Source organism: Herpailurus yagouaroundi, unplaced genomic scaffold, assembly GCF_014898765.1.
Source record: "Herpailurus yagouaroundi ecotype Mexico unplaced genomic scaffold, PumYag 201, whole genome shotgun sequence".
Taxonomy (NCBI): domain Eukaryota; kingdom Metazoa; phylum Chordata; class Mammalia; order Carnivora; family Felidae; genus Herpailurus; species Herpailurus yagouaroundi.
Window position 1 is genome coordinate 2,173,475 of NW_024412432.1, and position 21,339 is coordinate 2,194,813.

At 40.2% G+C, this 21,339-nt stretch overlaps 1 protein-coding gene across 4 annotated transcripts in view; it reads left to right on the forward strand.

The window, feature by feature from the left end:
* Positions 1 to 3,999: 3,999 nt before the first annotated feature.
* Positions 4,000 to 21,339, forward strand: part of FANCC (FA complementation group C) — a 280,802-nt gene continuing 263,462 nt past the window's right edge. For all 4 annotated transcript variants that reach the window (XM_040450237.1, XM_040450236.1, XM_040450240.1 and 1 more), the window contains exon 1: positions 4,000 to 4,191. The gene's annotated coding sequence lies outside the window, so the exon portion shown is untranslated. The remainder of the gene's footprint in view (positions 4,192 to 21,339) is intronic.

Genomic DNA, 21,339 nt, shown 5'->3' on the forward strand with positions numbered 1-21,339 from the left:
CAGTAGAAGGGGGAGCTCTCACCCTACCATTTGTCCTCTATTGCAGACCCCAACAGAACTAAGCCTATAGTTTCTTACCTCAACAGGAGGAAGATTTTCTCCTGTCCCAGCAACAGTCCAGCCAATGAGAGACTGTCGCAACTCAACCAATGAAAACTGACTACACTTGGAACTCTCACTTTGGACTTTTTATTTATAACAGCACCTCCTAACTCCCCCTGCCTCCTTTCTTCTATGAAAGAGTCTTTCTCTCCTTTGTTCTTCAGATTTGCCTATGGTTTTGCAGAAGCTTGCATGTTTCAAATTGCAGTTCTCTGCTGTTTCCAAATAAACTTTTTTTTTCTGGTCAAATAACTGACAGTTTTATTTTTAACGTTAACACTTTGCAGCAAGTGAGAGAAACTCTTTGAAAAATTAAAGGTGTAATTGTTGTGAGGATATGGGGGAATCTCGTGGAGAGCTATGAACAGAAAAATAGTTCGCCTTACAATTGGGCTTTAAAAAAGCTAGGAATGGAAGCTACCTGTATTTCTCATGGCATGACGTGGCCTTTCAACTTTTTTTGCTTTTCTTGGTGAACCAACTTTCTTTACTCCTTACATATTTTTTCTTCCCCCAGTAAGTTTGGTTGGCATGGGGGTTTGGCTCCTGTGGTATAGAAGAGGTACAGTCTCTCAGTTCTGCCATTCCAAATTCCCCAGCAATAGCTTCATTGAATCAGTGCGGGTCAGGTTAGCATTCCATTGCAAGGAGTGAGGCAATTAGTACCAATGTGTCCTCCTAAGGTGCAGTCTTTCAGCAGCCCCTAGAGAGTGAGCATGTGAGGGGAGGGAGATGTACCTGAACAGTTAAAATACATTTCCATTTTTCCATTAATTTCCACCTCTGGCTGCCCTCTGTTTCCTGATCTCAGGTGTTTTCCCCTATCAGGGTGGGAGATCAAAGACCTTCACTATTACTTGCACCATTTCTTAAAGCATTTTGTGCACATTCTTATTGTTTTCTTCTAATTCCATGTACATTTCCGAAGACAGAATGCTTTAAGAGGAAAGCAATGTGGTGATTACCATATATAAGCCTCCAGGGTCACATCATCTCCTCCCCCACTTCTGCTCCACCAAGAACTTAGAAAGTGCTCTAGTTCTCAGCCTGGGGCATGAGCAAGAACACAGCAAGTGGTAATAAGCAAAGCACCAGAGTAAATCTATCTGGATTTGAAGGTGCAACACCTGCTAGTAGAGTAGCAGGAGGTAGAGCTCTGCATCAGGGAAATTGGAATACTACCTACCACATAAGATCACGGTAATAAGAAAATAATCACCCTAAGGAATCAGCCCAGTGCCTGGGACTTAATAAACACTCATTAAATATTCACAGTTGAAATACCAGAGGCAAGTATCAGAGCAGGGGACAATACAGTGTTGAGGCATCAAATGAAAGTTGAAAACTAGGTGCGTGTCTGGACTAACCCTGGAAATAGGAGTCTTACTACAATAGCTAGAATCCAAGATAGTTGATTCTATTTGTTGTTGAATTTTAAAGATTTGATATCAAGAACTTTATTTCTTTAAAGTTTATTTATTTTGAGAGAGTGCGAACACACGTGGGGGAGGGGAACAGAGGGGGAGAGAATCCCAAGCAGGCTCTATGCTGTCAGCAGGGCTCACTCACAAACCATGAGAGTATGAACTGAGCAGAAATCAAGAGTCGGGTGTTTAACCAACTGAGCCACCAGGTGCCTCTGATATAAGGAACTTTGCAGCACTCAGCTGTGATGTTTTCCCCTCCAGAATATAAAGATTCTAATGGATAGATCCCATTAGAATAAATTCTAATTATTTCTAGGAATGAAGTAATTTTCACCTACACATGATATTTTTCATTTTTGCCACATTATTTATGATTAGACTCTGTACTAATTGTTTCTAGACCCAAACAATTGGGTCTAAACCCAAAATTGTTTCTAGAGGTACGCACACTCAATTTTGTGTGCCAATTAAAACTAGGACTTTTATTTAGGTATTTGTTTCTCAGGAAACTTTTCAGGCATTTTACAAAAAGTTCATTTCATTACTGCTTAAAGTATTTGGATAGTTCTATGCATACGGATGCCAAATAAAATGAGTATTTATAAGTCTCCATAAATTTACATTTATGTATTTATACATGTTACTAATTTAGGTCTAAACTAGGCCTAAACATGACATCTTTTCATCTACTGTAAAGTTGAATTAGTCTAGCAACGCTTTATTAACCACTGAATCAAAACCACATATAACTGCAATATGGCAAGACTTCAATTATTAATACTACAAATACTAGAAAAGGACCTGAATACCACAATAGATATTTTCTCTAAAGAAATAAATGGCTTGTTTCCTTTGCCAGTAGAAGCAAGTCTTTAAACATTAACTTGCTCACATTTGTCCCCACAAACACAATGACTTTCTTATCGTCAAGGTACCATGATTAGTGTCATTCAAGCATGTATCTAACACAGGCTCTGCTTTGGATTTACCCACAAAGAACTATGCACATTAGTATAGCACAGACCTCTTTAGCGGGAAGGGTATATTTTCAAGAATGAATTCCTTAATACAGTTGCAGATCCTGCCAATTTTGTCTCAAATTCCCAATTGGGCTCCTTTTGGATCTCCCTTTATGGGAGGGAAAAAAAAGATTGTTGCTACTGATGAGGCTTTTGGGGTGATAGTGGGGTTCATGGGGTCTGGAGCTGATGGCCAAGAAGGAATTCTTGAGACGTCTTTGGTGCAAAAATGGTGATTTTACTAAAGTACAGGGACAGGACCCATGGGCAGGAAGAGCTGCCCTGGACCCTGCAAAGAGACAGGTTATATTTAGGAGTTGGGGAGGTAAAGTCAAGGGGAACTTTCCAATGAGATTTTCATATGCTAAAGAGGACTCACAGGATACTGGAGGCCTAGCTTATTGCCAAGCCAAGGTTGTTCTTCCCTCTAGCAAAGCATTAAGAGAGTAGGGAGTTCCTGGAGAAACACTTCGCTCTGCCTGCCTCAAGTATTTGTCAGAGCTGCAGGTTATAAATAAATTTAATTTTATCTACCATTTCCTTCTGCTTTTGTTTCCCACATCACTACCACTAACCTACAGGCTAACTTTGTCACTTACAATTTGTGTAAACTTGATAAATTACCTAATCCCTGTATTCAATTTATTCTTAGGTAAAATGGGTATTCCTTCATTATAGAAGGCTAGAAGTGCTTGAGTATTTTCATTACATGCATACACTGCTTTGCAGTAAGTTGTTTTGAAAGCAACTATTAAATTGTAGTTTTAAGATTAGAAAGCACTGATTTAAAAAAAAATATATAAAGCTTAAGGTTAGATCCCTGATTATTTCTTTTTACAATTTAAACACCTATGAAAAACCTCCATACGCTGCTAAGTTAAAGAATAAAAAGAAAAAAATTCACCAAGACGAGGTAACATTAAGAGGAATGGAAGTTTACCGAAAATGTTTTTATTTAAGTGGTTTCGTTGAACTGATCTGAAACCGAAACACACTGTATGGAATTGATTGGGAGGGGATGGGTAAGATTATTAACGCCCCCCAGAGATTCCTTAGTTCTGTATGACCACAGCTAGCAAACCATATTCTAGTCCGTGTTTAGAGGTTTTATCCCTGGACAAAGACTCAGTTTTTCTTTTAAAAAAACGATTCCCATTTTACGTCTTCCGCATTTTGGGCTGAGTCTTGCAATACCTGGGCAGCAACCTGATTAATAACACCAAGTTTTTCCTCCCCGGGTCCTTCCTGCCGTCTGGTTCTCGGCCGTGAACCCAGCAGCGATCCCGCAAAAACTAAGACATCCGCTGCTTCCCCCACAGGTCCTGCAGAGCGCCCGGCTAACTTCCGGCCGAGCCGGGGCTGCCCCCGCCCCGCCCCCACAAGCGCGAGATTCGTTGCAATTTTCCCGCGATGCCGCGGGGGCGCGCGGCACCGCTCGCCAGGCCCCAGAGTGCACTGCGGAGAAGGGCGCGTGCGCGCGGCTCCACTGCCGAGCGACCGCGGGAAAATTCCAAAAAAGTCAAACAAAACAAAAAACCAGTACGGGGCAAAGCCAAACTTGCAAGCCACAGAACCCGGGCGGAGGCGTCCTTTCTGCCACTGCCCAAACTGCTGAAGCAGCTCTGGCTGGCGCAGACCACCCGGTAAGCGAGAGGCCGCAGAACGAGAGCAAAGACGGCTGATTCCCTCGGGGGTCTGGCCGACACGTCAGCCGAAGGGTGGAGGTAGGGTAGGGGGAGGGTAGGGAGGGAAGACTCGCGAGAACGTTTGCCGCGCTTTGCGCATCTAGTTAGGTGAGCTGCGCCCCGGCCGTGTACTGGGGCTGAGGAGAGGAGGTGGGTAGGGGCTTGATGTGGCGCGAGCCCGCGGGGGGGCGGAGCGGCGGGCGAGGGGCGTGGCCAAAGAGTGGGCAGGCCTGGGGGTGGGCCCGGCGTAGGGGTCACGCGGAAGAGAGCCCCCCGGAACGGTGAGAGCTGGGAATTGGCGCTTTGGTTCTGTTGGTTCAGTGAGTGCTGGCAGCTATGTCTACTTAAAAGGAGGGGAGCAAAGGTGAATTTCTTCGCCCCGGATCCGTGGGAGCTGTGAAAAGCTCTCGTCTTCTACCCCATCACCCTCTACAGCTGGCCGCTTGCTCTCCGTCGCCCTGCCTCTAGGGCGTTGGGAGGGGGCGAGCCTGTTACCCCTCTTGCCTTCCAGGTCTTTTGTCGCTGAAGGGCAGAAAGGTTCTCATGGGTGATTGTCTCCTTGCAACTTTCTTTCTTTGACCGCCAGGCCAAATCACGTCCAAAGCCCTGATATTTTGGGGGGTTGTTTGTTGGCTTGCTTTTTTGTATTTACGTGGGCGCTTTTACAACCGTGAACCCTCTTGGTCATCGTGTATGGGCTAAAGGTTTGGATGGCAAAAGATTAGGAGTTTTTGAAACATGACAAATTTGGGACCAGAATTTTGAAAGAGGCCGAGGAATTTTCCAGCAAAGACCTCCATCTGAAACTCTCGTGCTCCAGCTTTCACTTGTAACTTCTGTCCCATTTAGTGCATCTTAACTGTGATATGGTTGACTTACCATTTATCACATGAGCAGGGCACTTTTGGGCCACCCAACTTCAGCTATTTATGGATGTCACTCACCCTCAGTGATGTGCAGCTCAGAACCTTTTCTCACTATCCTCTTCAGGAGGGGAGGAAAGGTTGTTACAAATGGTAGAATTCATACCATGTGTTGGGATCATTTATTACATAAACATATAGAAAACATGTTCATTGTGACTTTATCCATTAAACTTAAATTGATGTTTCAAAATAATGGGCTGTGCCAGATTCACATGGAAATAAGCATTCATATGCGTATACAAGAAAGACCACTTCAAAACAATTTGCTTTTCCTCGTTTTATCAGAGGCCTTTTCCTGTAAAAGTTAGGTCCTGCTTCTTTAGAATTGGACTAATTATACTTTAGTATATATTACACTTTAATTCATTTTTTCATTATTCGGTCCTATTCTTGTTTTCTTGAAAAACATTTACTAGAAGTCCAGAAAAGAAAGGCAAACTCTATATTGGAATTTTTTGTTCTCTAATAAAAAGCATTAACTTGATTGATTGGCTGGGTGTGGAAGATGTGTTGCTGCATGTATGTGAAACTGTGCATGTACATTTTAAAATAAATGGTATTTTAAACCAGTTCCATATTTCAGCAAGTAGTTCCAGTAACAATTATACAAATTTTGTATTTATGAAAACCAGCTACAAGGAGGCCAGCCTGGCCAGTAGAAAGTTGGATTGATTACCTAGGCCACAGAGAGCGCCAGAGAAATCTCACATGGCGTGGCAGTTCCAAGTTGGTAGTGGTGGAGCTTCAAATCAGGCTGAAATCAGTACCAAATGGATTTGTAAAATTTTAGTCTGGGGGTATGAATATTCTCTGTTCTTGTTTATGGATCCTGACTGACTGACTTTTTCTTTTTCAATTTTATTTATTTTGAGAGAAAGAGAGTGCAAATAAGGAAGGGACTGAGAGAGAGGGAGATAGAATGCCAAGCACTGGCAGCATGGAGCTGGATGTGGGCTTGAACTCACAAACCCTGATATCATGTGAGCCGAAACCTGGAGTGGGACACTTAACCAACTGAACCACCCAGGCGCCCCTGAATGACTGATTTTAATGTGAAAGAACACCTATGGGAGAAGTACATTGAGTTTGCAGTGTTTTAATAAAAATGTAATAGAAATTGAGAAGAAAAAAACTTAAAAATTCATCAGAAAAGTTAGATAACACTACAAGTCTTGAGCATTTTATTTTCTAAATATCAATTATTATTATTTTTTTGTGCTCTGGAAGAGACCTTGCAAGTTTTCTGGTCCATTCTCTTAGACTCTTCATAAGTCCTGCTGAGCGTGTAGAAATTTCTCTGTTAAGATCAGTGATACAGGAACATCTATAATCTTGGTACCTTTCTCTAGTTACAGGAAGGCAGAGTTTTAAAGGATATTACCTTTTTTGAAACTGTATACTATGTATACTCTGTTTTCTAAAGAATTCAGTGGTTTTTAGTAAATTTAGTAGATTTTTAGAATTGTGCAGTGATTAGTACAATTCATTTTTAGAACATTTGCATCACCCTAACAGCTTTGCATGTGCAAATTCATAGTCAATCCTAACTCTGGCTTTCAGCCTCAGGCAACCATTGATTTGCTTTCTTGTCTCTATAGATTAGCCTTTTGGGGGCATTTCATATAAATAGATTCATAAAAGTGCTGTCTTTTGGTTTCTTTCACTTAGCATGATGTTTTTGAGATTCATCCATTTTGTAGCATGTATCGATAGTTTGCTCCTGTTTATTGCTGAATAATATCCCATTGTATGTCTCTACCACATTTTGTTTATCTGTTCATCAGTTGATGGACACTTGAGTTGCTTCTACTTTTTGGTTATGAATAATGCGCAGTCAGTATTCATATGTAAGTCTTTGGACGTATGCTTTTATTACTTTTGGGGGGTGTTTATGAGTGGAATTGCTGAGTTGTATAATAAGTTCATGTTTAACTTTTTAAGAAAGTGTCAGACTTTTCCAATGTGGCTATACCATATTATATTCCCACCAGCAGTGTATGGGGGTTTTAATTTTTCCACGACTTCATTTGTTAATTGTGTCTCTAAATAGCCATCCCAGTGGGTGTGAAAGTAGTATCATTGTGATTTTAATTTGCACTTCCCTATTGGCAAACGATGTTGACTATATTTTCATGTACTTATTAGCAATTTCTAGGTCACTTTTGAAATGTCGAAACATTTTGTCCATTTTTTAATTGGGTATGTCAGCCTTTTAAAAGTAAAAGGTTTAAGAAGTAAAAGGTGATTCAGGCAGCAAAATCAGGTTTACTCAGGAACAGCAGAGGAATTGCAATTCTGGACAAGCAAACTATGGTGAACCTTAGGTGAGTCCTGAGAACAAAGCAGGAGAGTGTCCTTTTATAAAGGAAAGGAGTTTGAGAGGGTCTGTTTTGAACAAAAGTTCATTGGAAGAAAATGAGAATTTGAAGTGGTGGTGGCTTCTAATTGGTTGTAGGTGAGGGCAGCTTGCTGTTGCTGGGCAGAAAGGAAACCTTCCTTCTTCCTGCTGGGAGTATGCAAGTTGGGATGAATGATATGTGTATTAGTCATCTCTTCATGGTTTCCAAACTCCAGTTTTCAGTTAGGGTTCCTTATCATATTTTCACACTTTTCTTCCAATCAACTCTTCACCAATCAAGAGTTGGGTCATCTGTTCCTCGTTAGAATTGTTTTTGTCTTTCAGTGTCAGGAAGGACACTTCCTGAATGTCATGTCCCACATCAGAGGGAAGTGCACAGATTGGAAATCATGGAAGCCATGTTTGAGTAACAAACAGTGGGAGGGGGAACTCTCAGGTATTTTACATCCGAAATCTGTATCCATTCAAGGTTATAAGCTAAAAGGAGCAAAGGACCCTACCTAGATCTTCAGGTGGAATTTATTGTAGTCAGTGTGCTTGTTCCCTAATTTTATGTGATTGGGTTTCTACTTTGGAGGGTTTGTCCATGTGCAACAGGTGGCGTTTGCTATTGTATAAATGCTTCGTTTGGCAAGTAGGTAATCAAAGGCTATATGCATATCTTGAAGATATTGTGGGTTCAGTTCCAGAACACTGCAATAAAATGAATATTACAGTAAAATAAATATTGCAATAAGGTGAGTCAGATGGATGTTTTGGTTTCCCAGTGCATATAAATATGTTTATATTGTACTGTAGTCTATTACGTGTACGATAGCATTATGTCTAAAAATATATATATCTTAATTAAAAAGTACTTTATTGCTAAAAAACGGCTAACCATCTGAACTTTCAGCAAGTTGTAATAACTGATCACAGATCATTGTAACAAATATAATAATGAAAGAGCATGAAGTAGCATATTACTAGAATGTGACACAGAGACACAAAATGAGCAAATGCTGTTGAAAAAATGGCACTGATTGACTTGTTTGACAAAGGGTTGCCACAGACCTTCAGTTTGTAATAAAAGAATATAATATCTGTGAAGCACATTAAAGTGAAGCACAATTAAATGAGGTATACTTGTACTTTAGCCAGTGAGTTAAGTGTTGTTGGGCTGCTGTTGCCTTAGGGCTGGGGTTGGCAAGTTTTCCCAATTCCAGAGGGAGATTTCTAATCATTTGTTCGTTGTGGTGAAAGTCCACAAAATGGGTAACAGCCGTTCTGATGGAGGCAAATCCAGAGTCACATATGCCTCCTGGGAATTATCTTTTAATGTGGTGATGAAGTTTTAATGGGGAAAACCTGAAAGACTTTAGATTTATTGTGGATGTCCCTGGGGACAGTTAGAACCTCCCCCCCCCCCCCCATGCATTGTCTTACAATCCCCAGTGGTCTAAACATTCACAGGCCCAGTGATTCACCACAGAGAAAGATAAAACCAGGTAGTGCATACATAATGTATGTACACACATACATACATAATAATCCTGCTAGGGTTTGATCACTAATAATGATGTTAATTGGGATTATTTAATTGGCCCTTTTGAACCAAGGGTCAGAGGTGTTTAGGGAATAATTAGGGAGAAACCATCTTGTTCTGTGGACTTGGTTCTTGAAGGCTGTACAAAGGGGGGTTATTTTGCTGCAGCAGGTAGACCTAAGGTAGTAGTAAGAATGAGGAACTGTGTAGATGGAATGGGTATGATTAGTTGCATTGAGAGTTATGACAGGACAGGTCAAAGCAAGGTACAGGAAAACCTGGTTGTAGAAGTTTGACTCAGAAATCTCCCAAGGGGTGGTGGCATTGGAGATGAGGGAGAAGTTTGCTACAGGAAAGACTAAAGGTTCACAGCTGTCAGGGACAGATCAGGGTTTCTGAGGACAGATCTAACAGAAATGTTTCTTCCTTTGGCCAAGGATTGGGAAATTTGTGGTGTGTCTCACATGATCGGATGGGGCCCCTAAAATGTGGGGCCACCCGATGGGGTGGAAGCTGGCTGTGTAGGCAATGGAAAGATTCACCTGAGGCATAACAGAGGAGACATTTATTGAATACATTGCAAGGGAGCATCGGGCAGGCAGGATAGCAAAGGAGAGATTGTCTGCTATGAGGTAGTGGATGCAGGCTGTTTTTAAAGGGGGGTGGTGAGGAGGTATGAGCAGATGGAATTTTCCCAAATTTATTACCTGTGCCTTATTGTAAGTATCCCATTGGTCAGTTAGGGCTTATGGGTATTATGGATATTATGTTGGCCTAAAGGGCCTGTCTGTATTTAGCCACGTGGTTGCTGTGGGCCCTTGTGCCTTGATTAAGTTTCCATTGTTCAAGTCTGTTGTCTAAAAGTGACCTCTACAAAATGCAAACAAGGTCATTGTCTCTCCAGCATAGAGAAGAAGAAAATAAATTGAGAAAAAGCAGAAAGGGGAGAATATACAGGTCTAACCTCATCATCTTGGGAAAACTGTTTCAGCTGTTGTTTGATTCAGTTCCTGGAAATCTTTAATTTTAGGTCACTGTTGGTGTGCAGGTTTAGTCAGCATTTGGGCCTTCCTTTAGATGAGACACATGGGTCCAGGAGTCAACTCTGGAGTTTTGATGGCACAAGAATTGGTCAGGAATATGCCTTTCCAGTGTGGTCGAAGAGAGTCTTTTTGAAGACGTCCTTTCCAATGGATGAAATCTTCAGGTTACAGGGTGTGGTGCTTGGAGTCTTCATTTCCTGGGAATGTGCCATGAAAACATTGCCCTATAAGCGCATGATTACTTTCAAGGGATGTAATGAGACCTTTGCAATACTGAAATATACCTTTTTTTTTTTTAAGTTTATTTATTTTGAGAGAAAGAGAGAGAGAGCATGAGCAGGACAGGGGCAGAGAGAAAGGGAGAGAAAGAGAATACCAAGCAGGCTCTGCACTGTCTGCACGGAGCCCGATGCTGGGCTCCAGCCCACGAACTGCAAGATCATGACCTGAGCCAAAACCAAGAGTCAGATGCTGAACTGACTGAGCCACCCAGGCGCCCCTGAAATATACCTTCTTTTATTAGCTGTAGGTCAAAAAAGAATGAAGCTGGATGCATGGGGTACTCAAAATTATATCAAAGGTGCAAACTTGTGGGTTCCAAAGGGGGTGGATCTGAGATTAGGATGGACCAAGGGAGTTCTTTTGGCCAGGGTGTTTGGAGGTTTTCAACAAATTTTGCCAATTGAGTTTTGATAGTGCTGTTGATTTGTTCAGCTAGTCTTGAAGACCGAGGATGAGTGAAGGATGATAAGTGACAGTGAAAATGCTACAGAACTGGTCATACAGCAAAGACTCACCATAATAATCTGCCAATAAAATGAATTTCTTGGTCACTATGGAGCTAAGAAGGGTTTCTCCAGTAGGTATGATTTTTTTTTTTTTCCCCAAGCAGGATTTTAGCTACTGAAGAGGCAAGTAGCTTGTCTACAAGGAAAGGCTTTGACCCAGTGGGAAGAAGTGAATCACTGCCAAGACATATTTGTATCCATGAGAGGGGGGTAGCTGAATAAAGCCAATTTTCCAAATCTCGAATGGTCCATTAGGCAATTTAAAGTACCCAGTAGCAGTGAGGATAGGTTTCCTTGGATTGTATTTTGGGCAGGTGGGATGATCAGAGTAGACATTTTTTTGTGGTTTTCTTACTATTTTGCCCACTAGTATTCAGAAACCTTATCGTTTTATCCATAGACCAGTTGTTTAATGCATGTACAGTGGTCAATAATGGGAACTTTAAAAATAAACTAAAAAAATTGAGGGCACCTGGGTAGCTCATTTGGTTAAATATCTGACTCTTGATTTTGGCTCAGGTCATGGTCACAGGGTTGTGGGATTGGAGCCTCACATTTGTGTTGTCATCGCAGAGCCTGCTTGGGATTCTCTCGCTGTCTCTGCCCCTCTCCTGCTTGTGTGTGCCCGTGCACATGCACTCTCTCAAAATAAATAAACATTAAAAAAGTCAAACTAAAAATGGATTAAAGACCTAAATGTGAGACCTGAAACCATAAAATTCCTAGAAGAAAACAGGCAGTAATTTCTTTGACATTGGCCATAGAAACATTTTTCTTGGTATGTCTCCTGAGGCAAGGGAAACAAAAACAAAAGTAAACTGTTGGGACTACATCAAAATAAAAAGCTTTTGTACAGCGAAGGAAAGCATCAACAAAACAAAAGGTACCCTACTGAATGGGATAACATATTTGCAAATGGCATATCCAATAAGGGGTTAATATCCAAAATATATACAGAACTTACACAACTCGACACCAAAAATAATCCAATACAAAATGAGCAGAGGACTTGAATAGACATTCCTCCAAAGAAGACCTACAGATGGACAACAGATACATGAAAAGATGCTCAACCATCAAGGAAATGCAAGTCAAAACCACCGTGTGATAGCACCTCAAACCTGTCAGAATGGCTGAAATCAAAAAGACGAGAAATAACAAGTGTTGATGAGGATGTGGAGAAAAAGGAACCCTTATGCACTGTTGATGAGAATGTAAATTGGTGTAACCATTGTGGAAAACAGTATGGAGTTTCCTCAAAGTATTAAAAATAGAATTATCACTTGATCCAGTAATCCCACCACTGTTATTTACCTAAAGAAAATGAGAATACTAATTTGAAAAGATACATGCACCCTATGTTTATTGCAGCATTATTTACAATAGTCAAGATATGGAAGCAGCCCTGTGTCCACTGATAGATGAATAGATGAAGACAATGTATTTGTGTGCATATATACACACAGAGAATGGAATATTACTCAGCCATAAAAAAGGAGATCTTGCCATTTGCAACAACATGGACGTACCTAGGGGGTACCTAGAGGGTATAATGCTAAGTGAAATAAGTCAGGCAGAGAAAAGACATACCATATAATTTTACTCTTATGTGGAGTTTAAGAAGCAAAAACAAATGAACAAAGAAAAAAAGACAAACAGACGCCTAAGTACAGAGAACAAACTGGTGGTTTCCAGAGGGGAGGTGGATGGAGGGTGGGTGAAATAAAGAGCGAGATTAAGAGTATGTTTTAAACTTGTGGTGCTTGGGTGACTCTGTTGAGTGTCATACTTCAGCTCAGGTTATGATCTTGCAATTCATGAGTTTGAGCCCTGCATTGGGCTCACTGCTGTCAGTGATCCTTGGTCCCTCTCTCTCTCTCCACCTTCCCCACTTGTGCTCTGTCTCAAAAAAAAAAAACATTTAAAAAGGAGTAAACTTCTCTTGATGAATACTTAATAATGTCTAGAAGTGTTGAAGTATTATATTGTACCTGAAACTAATAAAACACTGTATGTTAATTGTACTTTAAAAAGGGGAATAAAAAATGAGAGTTAAAGAATTTCTGGTGGAACTGGGTTTTTATTTGGTCCTGAACATGTTTCTCTTTTTATCATATCAACAACCATTTGTTTGTCAATATTGTTTTTCCTTTTCTGGTGGAGATTGTTGTGTGTCTCTAGTTAGTTTCTCCAGACTACCATCTGGAGGTGAGTTCCTGTGGACTGTAACAGAGGTTTGACTTTTCGACCTTTTGAAGGCAGCATTTTTTTGTGGAAATGTCAGTGAAGCGATTTCCTTTACCTTCCAGTGAATGAAGCTTAGAATGCTCCTGGACTTTAATAATAGCCAAAGCAGCAGGTAAGAATATGGCATCCAATAATTACTGAAAGTAAGGGCTGTTTTTAATGTTATCTCTGCTGGAAGTAAAAAAAAGCCAGGTTGTTTATGTAACATTCCAAAATCATGAGCCACTCCAAAGGCATGTCAGTGCAAATGTTGCAATTTTGCCCTTGGCTAGGATATAGGCCGGTAAGAGTGCATATAATTTGGTCTGTTGGGCTGAAGTAACCAAAAGCAAAGGTGCTGCTTCAATTATTTCAGAGGTCAATATTGCATATCCAGCACAATATTTACTATTTTCATCTTTCCAATATGAACCATCAGTGAACTATGAAAAATCAACATCTGAAGTTTTATGTAAATAAATAATCACATGGATCAGAAGGTGATCTGTCAGTATTTAGCAGTTGTGGGGGCTTTCATGAGTAGAGGAGGGGAGAAGAGTAGCAAGTTAAGGTTATTACAACAAGCAAGAGTGACATAAGGGGCATTTAACAGGGCAATGTCCTAGGAAGTGAAATGGCTTAATGAAAGATACTGAGTATGATGAGAGTTAAGAAGGGCTTTGGCAGCATGTGGCACAGAGATGGTTAAAGGGGATCCCATGATCATTCTTTCAGTGGCTTTACAGGAAGGACAGTAGCAGGTATAGCTATAAGGGCGGGGAGATATCTCTGGGCTATGGGATTTAGTTGTTGTCTCTAATATCCTGCGGGTCGGTGGTGATCTCCATGCTCTTGGGTGAGTACCTCAAGGGCATTCCCTTTTCCATATACAAAAAAGAAAGGGCGTTGATAATTGGGGTGTCTAAGGGTGGGGGGGGTTGTTATTAAACCAGATCTTTTAAGATTTGAAAAGCCATGTCATTTCAATCTTCATTGATTAATACATTTTTAACAGGGTCTATTAAGGTTAGGCCATAAGGGAAAAGTTTGGGATCCAGCTGCAACAATATCCTGCCACTGTGAGAAAACCTCAGGGGACATTGGTTTTGTTTGGGCTTTGAGAAGTTTAGGATGCCATGAAGCCTGTCTGGATCTAGATGCAGTCTTTGTTGTAAGATTAGATACCCTAAGTATCAAACTTGAGTTTGAACAAATTGTAATTTTTTTTTTTTGTTTTTATTCATTTTGAAGAGAGAAAGCGAGCACACGTTAAGTGGGGAAGGGGCAGAGAGCAAGGGGGACAGAGGATCCAAAGTGGGATCTGTATGGATAGCAGAGAGCCCAATGTGGGGCTCAGACCCACAAACCATGAGATCATGACATGAGCTGAAGGCAGACTCTTAACCGATTGAGTCACCCAGGTGCCCCTGAACAAACTAATTTTTTTAAAAAGATTTCATATCCCTTTTTGGCTTGGAATTATAGCAAATGGATGCTATCTTCTTGTGAGGAGGCTTGGGAAGTGGAGCAGAGAAGTCATCTGCATATTATATTAAAGTGGAGCATCCAGGGAACTTGATACCATCTGGATCAGCCTTTAAAGTTTGTGAGGAAATAAGGGCTTTCTGTTAGGATGTCCTTGGAACCACAGTAGAGGGGATGGCCATCTTGCCAGTGTAACCCAATGAAAAGCCCCTAGCGGCGCAACAGAATGAATTGAAGGTCAACCAATCACCCAGCGCCAGCGCAACCCAACGGGAAAGCCCGGAGTAGTGCGCCAGAATGAATTGGAGGTCAACCAATCACCCAGCGACAGCACGACCTGACGCGAAAAAGGCCCACCCTGACCTAAACCCGGAACCGCTGCAGCTTAAAAACCCCACCCCACCACACCGGGCGCGACTTCCCTGACTCCTCTCTCTCTCCCCCTCTGAGTCACGGAACCTCGCCCCAGACCTTAGTTCCCAATAAAGCCTTTGACTGCTAAAATTTTAGTTCTTGACTCTTACATTTACCCTAGCCTACGCCTGACCCTAACACTTTCCATGAAACCCTGGGGCATTACTGTCCAGGTTAATTGCTGTTCTTTCCAAGTAAAGGCAAAAAGATACTGACTAGTTTTAATCTACTGGGATACTGAAGAAAACACTACATGAATCAGTCATGAAAGAAAATTTGCTCTCAGTACGGATGAAGGTTACTAAGGTGAATTGGGGACAACAGAGTGGCAAAGCAATGACAATATTGTTTATGACTCAGAGGTCTGATGAGCCTCCATCTGTGGCCATTTGGTTTCTTCACAGGTAAAATGGTGTTGCAGGGGATAATGAGGCCCTGGGTCTTAAAATCTATTATTGACTTAATGACATGAAGGGCCTCTTTATTTACAGGGTACTGGTTAATTCTGGGGAGAATTTTTGAGGAAATCTGTTTGGATCTTTAACAGGTGGGGCACTGTGGATTCTGCAAGTTATCAGTTGAGGGTTTTGCCCACAGGGACGGTGATAGCTGATCCATCAGGGACAAATGATTAGTGTCCTTGGAATTAGCTATATTGGTGTCAGAGACAGAGCAAATAAGATGTTGAAGCATCATTTGACTTATCTAGTTGGCTATTTTGGTTGCTGTTATCAAATTCTAGAATTATTTCCCCCTTTTGGGAGAGAACTCCCAGCATGATATTTTTCTAAGAAATGTTGGCCCAATAAATGAATAGGGTCAGAGAAACTTCAAGGAGAAAAGGGTGGGTATCTTGAAATGCCTAAGCAAAAAGGGATAGGGTTAGAGATAGGAACCCACTGAGATTTATTAGAGACTCCCACTATTAGAACTGTTTTAGTACTCTGAGGTAGAGGATGTTTAATGGTAGTGGAGTTTAGCACTGGGAATGTAGCTCTAGAATCAGTAAGGACAGAGAGAGATCGGTTCCTAATCTGGAGAGTGGTTTCACCAGGTCAACTAAAGGAAAGGACTGGGTAAAGTCTTGAAGTTCATTGGAGTTCCTTCACTGGGGTTAGGAGGACATTGGAAAGGCTCGTTAGAGGGCTGAATGAAGGTGCCTGGAGCACTTGAGCTTATAGCAGTCTTTCTTCCAATGTTTTGGCTTTTTGCAATAATGGCAGAGACCAGGAGGATTTTAGTTTTGTTTAGGAGACTTCATTTGTTGGGGTTCAAATGAAAGGTTTTTGTGCTTTTCCTTTTATTTGAATCATCTAGGATGTAGGTGACCTTGTTTACTAAATTAATTCAATCTGGAGTAGACATACTTTTTCATTCCATCCTGATCCTTTTAATTAGAATAAAAAGATCCCAGTTCAGCCTGTTAACGAACATAGCGTTAAAGGCTATCCAGGTGAACTCAACATCCAAAGGAAGACCAGAATTTTCTTTAAAGATAATTTGGAGCTGGCATAATATATAATAGTCATGCATGGGCTCATTGGGCTTCTGGGTACAAGCCTGAGTCTTACTCCAGTCAGCTCACTTTGGGAAAGTTCCTGAGAATTACCAAAAGGGGTCACTTGGCAGTTCCTCAAGTCTGATTATATAATAAGGCAGCAAGGGTTTCTTTGTCCCCATGTTGTAATTCTAGACTTCTTGGAATCATTCCATTTGGTAGTTTTCATCCAGTGTTGGGCCTTGCCTTCGCTAACAAGCATATGGACTAGCTGATACAAACCAGAGAAACCAGGTTGATAAGTTTGAAAAACTGCACTAAATTCCTCAGCAAATCTATGGGGATCCTCAGTTACTTTGGGAAAATCTTTGACTATGGCTTGTAGTTCAACTTTAGCCCAGGCAACATAAGAAATTAAGGGTTTAGCATTTGGATTGGCACAAGATCTGACTTTAAAGGGGCAGGTTTTAATAGGTTCAGGGCAGAAGGTTGTGGGGAGAGGTTTGGAGAAAAAGGAAAGTTCAGTGAGGGGATCAGAATGAGAAAGCCGAGGATATAAAGGAGGTGGGGATAGTGCAGAAGGGAAAGAAGCTGTCACCAGAGACAAAGAGCACAAGGGAGGGGGAAAAAGAGGCCTTAGAAACTTTTTTGACTTTTCTTTCAGTTGTTTGCTTACCTTAGTTAATTTGGAAATGGTATTTTGTAAAAAGGTGATTTTAGAATCTTGGATACATTTGGAAGCCTCCAGGTATCAATTAAAATAGGCACCCCATTCAGTCTGTTTAATTTCAAAGCTATGGTCTTCTAATTTGGTTCTGAAAAATACAAGTTTAGGTGGTTGAAGATTCCCCATGATGGCGTTTGGAGTTCTAAGTTATCTTTGACCAAGTTGTTACACTTAGTTAAGGATGCACAAGAGGAGGGACTGTAGTTTTTTTTTAACATAAAACTGGCCAGAGTCCCAGAAGGAGGACCGTCTTGAGAGAATTTAGAGGATTGAATCTCAGAGAAGGGGCGCCTGGGTGGCGCAGTCGGTTAAGCGTCCGACTTCAGCCAGGTCACGATCTCACGGTCCGTGGGTTCGAGCCCCGCGTCGGGCTCTGGGCTGATGGCTCAGAGCCTGGAGCCTGTTTCCGATCCTGTGTCTCCCTCTCTCTCTGCCCCTCCCCCGTTCATGCTCTGTGTCTCTCTGTCCCAAAAATAAATAAACGTTGAAAAAAAAAATTAAAAAAAAAAAAAAAAAAGAATCTCAGAGAAGACTTATCAAACTGAAAGGGAGAAGACAACTCACAGAAGCACAAATTGGTGCCACACATAGTACTAGGGGTTGTTAGTTCCTTGCGGGTTCATTGCCTTTGAATCCCACTTCTGACACAATGAAATGTCAGTTTTTTAAAAGGAAAAATATAAACGATAACCAGCAAAATCAAGTTTATTTGGTAATAGCAGAGGAATTGAAACTCAAGAAAACTATGTTCATGAACCCTAGGAAAATCTTGAGAACAAAGGAGGAGAGCATCCTTTTATAGAGGGAAAGAGGTTGGAGGGGTTGTTTTGAACAATGTCCATTGGAAGAAAATGAGAGTTCAAAATGTTGATGGCTTCTAATTGGCTGTAGGTGAGTGAAGTGGTGACAGCCTCTCATTGGCCACAGGGGAGAATGGTTGCTGTTGGGTGCCTGCAGCTTATTGCTATGCAGAGAGGAAATCTTCATTTTTCTTGCTGGACTAAGCAAGCTGTAATGAATGATATGTATGTGAGAGCCCTCCCTTCATGACTTCCCAGTTCCGATTTTGACTTGGGTTTCCTTAACACATTTTCACAGTAGTTTGCCTTATTATTGGATTGTAAACATTCTTTGTATATTTTGAATAGAAGCCCATTATCAGACATGTGTTTTGCAAATAATTCTTTCCGCTTGTCTTCATTTTCTTCATGGTATTTTTTGAAGTACATAAATTTTAATTTTGAGAAAGTCCAGTGTATCAATTTTTTTTCCTTTTTTTTGATCTTAGGTTTATGATCAGTTTCCATGAACTTTTGTGTGTGGTATGAGATACGGATCCAAATTCATCTTCTTTCTTGTATGTGTATATGCAGTTGTGCCAGCTTTGTTTTTTGGGAAAAAAAAAATACTGACTTTTCCCTGCTTTTGTCAAAACTCAGTTGGCCATAAATTATTCCTAGACTCATTTTTGTTTCAGTGATCTGAACACCTATTCTTATACCAGCACCACACTGTCTTAATTATGGTAGCTTTATAGTAAAGTTTGAAATTGAGTAGAAGCTGTCTAGTATTCTTATTCTTTTTCAAATTGTTTTGGCTATTCCGATTTCCTTACATTTCCATGCAAGTTTTAGTATCATCTTGTCATTTTTTTTTTTTTTTTTTTTTTTTTTTTGAAAAAAGCCTGCCGTGATGGATTTTAGTAGAAATTGCATTCACTCGGTAGGTCTCTTTTGAGGGAGAAATAAAATTGTAATGTGAACATGGAATGTCTTTTCATTTGTTTAGATCTTTAATGTATTTGAGCATTGTTTTGTAATTTTCATTGTACAAGTCTTGTCCTTTTGTTATCTTTATTTTATAGTGTTTCCTTTTTGATGCTTTTGTGTATAAAATTTTTTTTCATATCCCATTTTTAGGTTTCTCATTTCCAGTATATGAAAATAAAATTGTTTTTTATATATTGGTCTTGTACCATGCAACTTTGATTATTACTTCAAGCAGTTTTTTTGTGAATTGCTTAGAATTTTCTACATATACTGTCATGTTATCTGTCAATATAAGCAATTCTATTTTTTCCTTTACATTTGGATGCTTTTTTTGCCCCTTAAAACTTACAGTACATTGCTGAATGGAAGTGGGGAGAGTAGACATTCTTGACTTGTTTCTGATCTTAAAGGGGAAAGCATCTAATCTTTTACCAATAGGTCTGATGTTAGATGTAAATTTTTCATTAATGGTCTTTATCAAGTTGAAGAACTTTCCTTCCTATACTGTTGAGAGTTCTTATTATGATTAAATGTTGGATACACAAAATAAAGAGATGTAAAAAAGGATATCAAAATATAAAATGTTGGAAGAGGTAGTAAAAATGAGAGTTTTAAAAAGCATTTACACTTAAGTTGCTACCAACATAAAATATACTATCAATATATGTATATAGAGAGGCTGTTAATGTGAACTTCATGGTAACCAGAAAGCAAAAACTTGTAGTATATGTGCAAAAGATAATGAGAAATGAATGTAAATATGATACTATGAATAAAGTCATCAAACCACAAGGGAAGAGAGCAAGAGAAGAAGGAAGGGAGAGGAACTACAAAACAGCCAGAAAGCAGTTAACAAAATGGCAATAAGTGCATACTTATCGATAGTTACCTTAAATATAGGTGGCTTAAATTCTCCAATCAAAAGGCATAGAGTGGCTGAATGGATTAAAAAAACCAACAAGACTCATCTATGTATATTGCTTACAAAAGACTCCACATCTAAACAAATGTACAGACTGAAAGTAGAGGGATAGACAAAGATATTCCATGTAAATGCAAACAAAAAGAAACGATTTTACCTAAACTCCTATCACACAAAGTAGATTTTAAAAACAAACTGTAATAAAAACAGAGAAGGGCATTGCATAGTGATGAAGGAGTCAATTTAAGAAGAAGATTTGGGGTGCCTGGTGGTGGCTCAGTTGGTGAAGCATCTGACTTCCACTCAGGTCATGATCTCATGAGTTTGTGAGTTTGAGCCCCACATCTGCCTCACTGCTGTCAGCACAGAGCCTGCTTGGGATCCTCAGTCCCCCTCTCTCTCTGCCCCTCCCTTGCCCTCAAAAATAAATAAATAAAACATTAAGAAAGAAAAGAAGATATAACATTTATAAATATTTGTGTACTCAACATAGGAGTTGAGCTGAGCAAATATTAATAGACTTCAGGGGAGAAATGGACAGCAATGCATTAACAGTAGGGAACTTTAACGGCCTACTTATATCCATGTATAGATTATCCAGCTCCCCTAAAAAAAACAGGAAGAAAACATTGGGCTTAAATGACCCATTAGATCAGATGAACATAATACATATATACAGAACATTCTATCCAAAGCAACAGAAAACACATTTTTCTCCAGTGCACATGGAACATTCTCAAGATAGGTCACATTTTAGGCCACAAAACAAATCTCAAAATTTAGGAAGATTGGAATCCTGTCAAGCATCTTTTCTGACCACGGTAGTATAAAACTAGAAATAAGTTACAAGAAAAAAATTGGAAACCATACCAAAATATGAAGATTAAACAGTCTGCTACTGAACAACCATTAGCTCAACAAAGAAATCTAAAGGGAAATTAGAAAATACCTTGGAACAAATAAAAACAGAAATAGAACATTGCAAAATCTATGGGATGCAGCAAAGGCAGTTTTATTTATTTTTTAACTTTTATTTTTGAGAGCGAGCGAGCGAACACATACAAGCAGGGAGGGGCAGAAAGAGAGGGAGAGAGAGGATCTGAAGCAGGCTCCATGCTGTCAGCAGAGAACCCAATGTGCGGCTCGAACCCACGAACCATGAGATCATGACCTAAGCTGAAGGTGGATGCTTAACTGACTGAGCCACCCAGGTGCCCCACAAAAGTGGTTTAAAAAGGGAAGCTTATTTACAGGCCTACCTCAAGAAACAGAAAAATATCAAACAATCTAACTTTTCACTTAAAGGAATTTAAGAAGAGTAAAAGTTAAGCCCTAACAAAACCCAAAGTTAGTTGAAAGGATGAAATAATAAAGATCAGAGCAGAAATAAATGAAATAGAGACTAAAGAAAAAAATAGAAAATA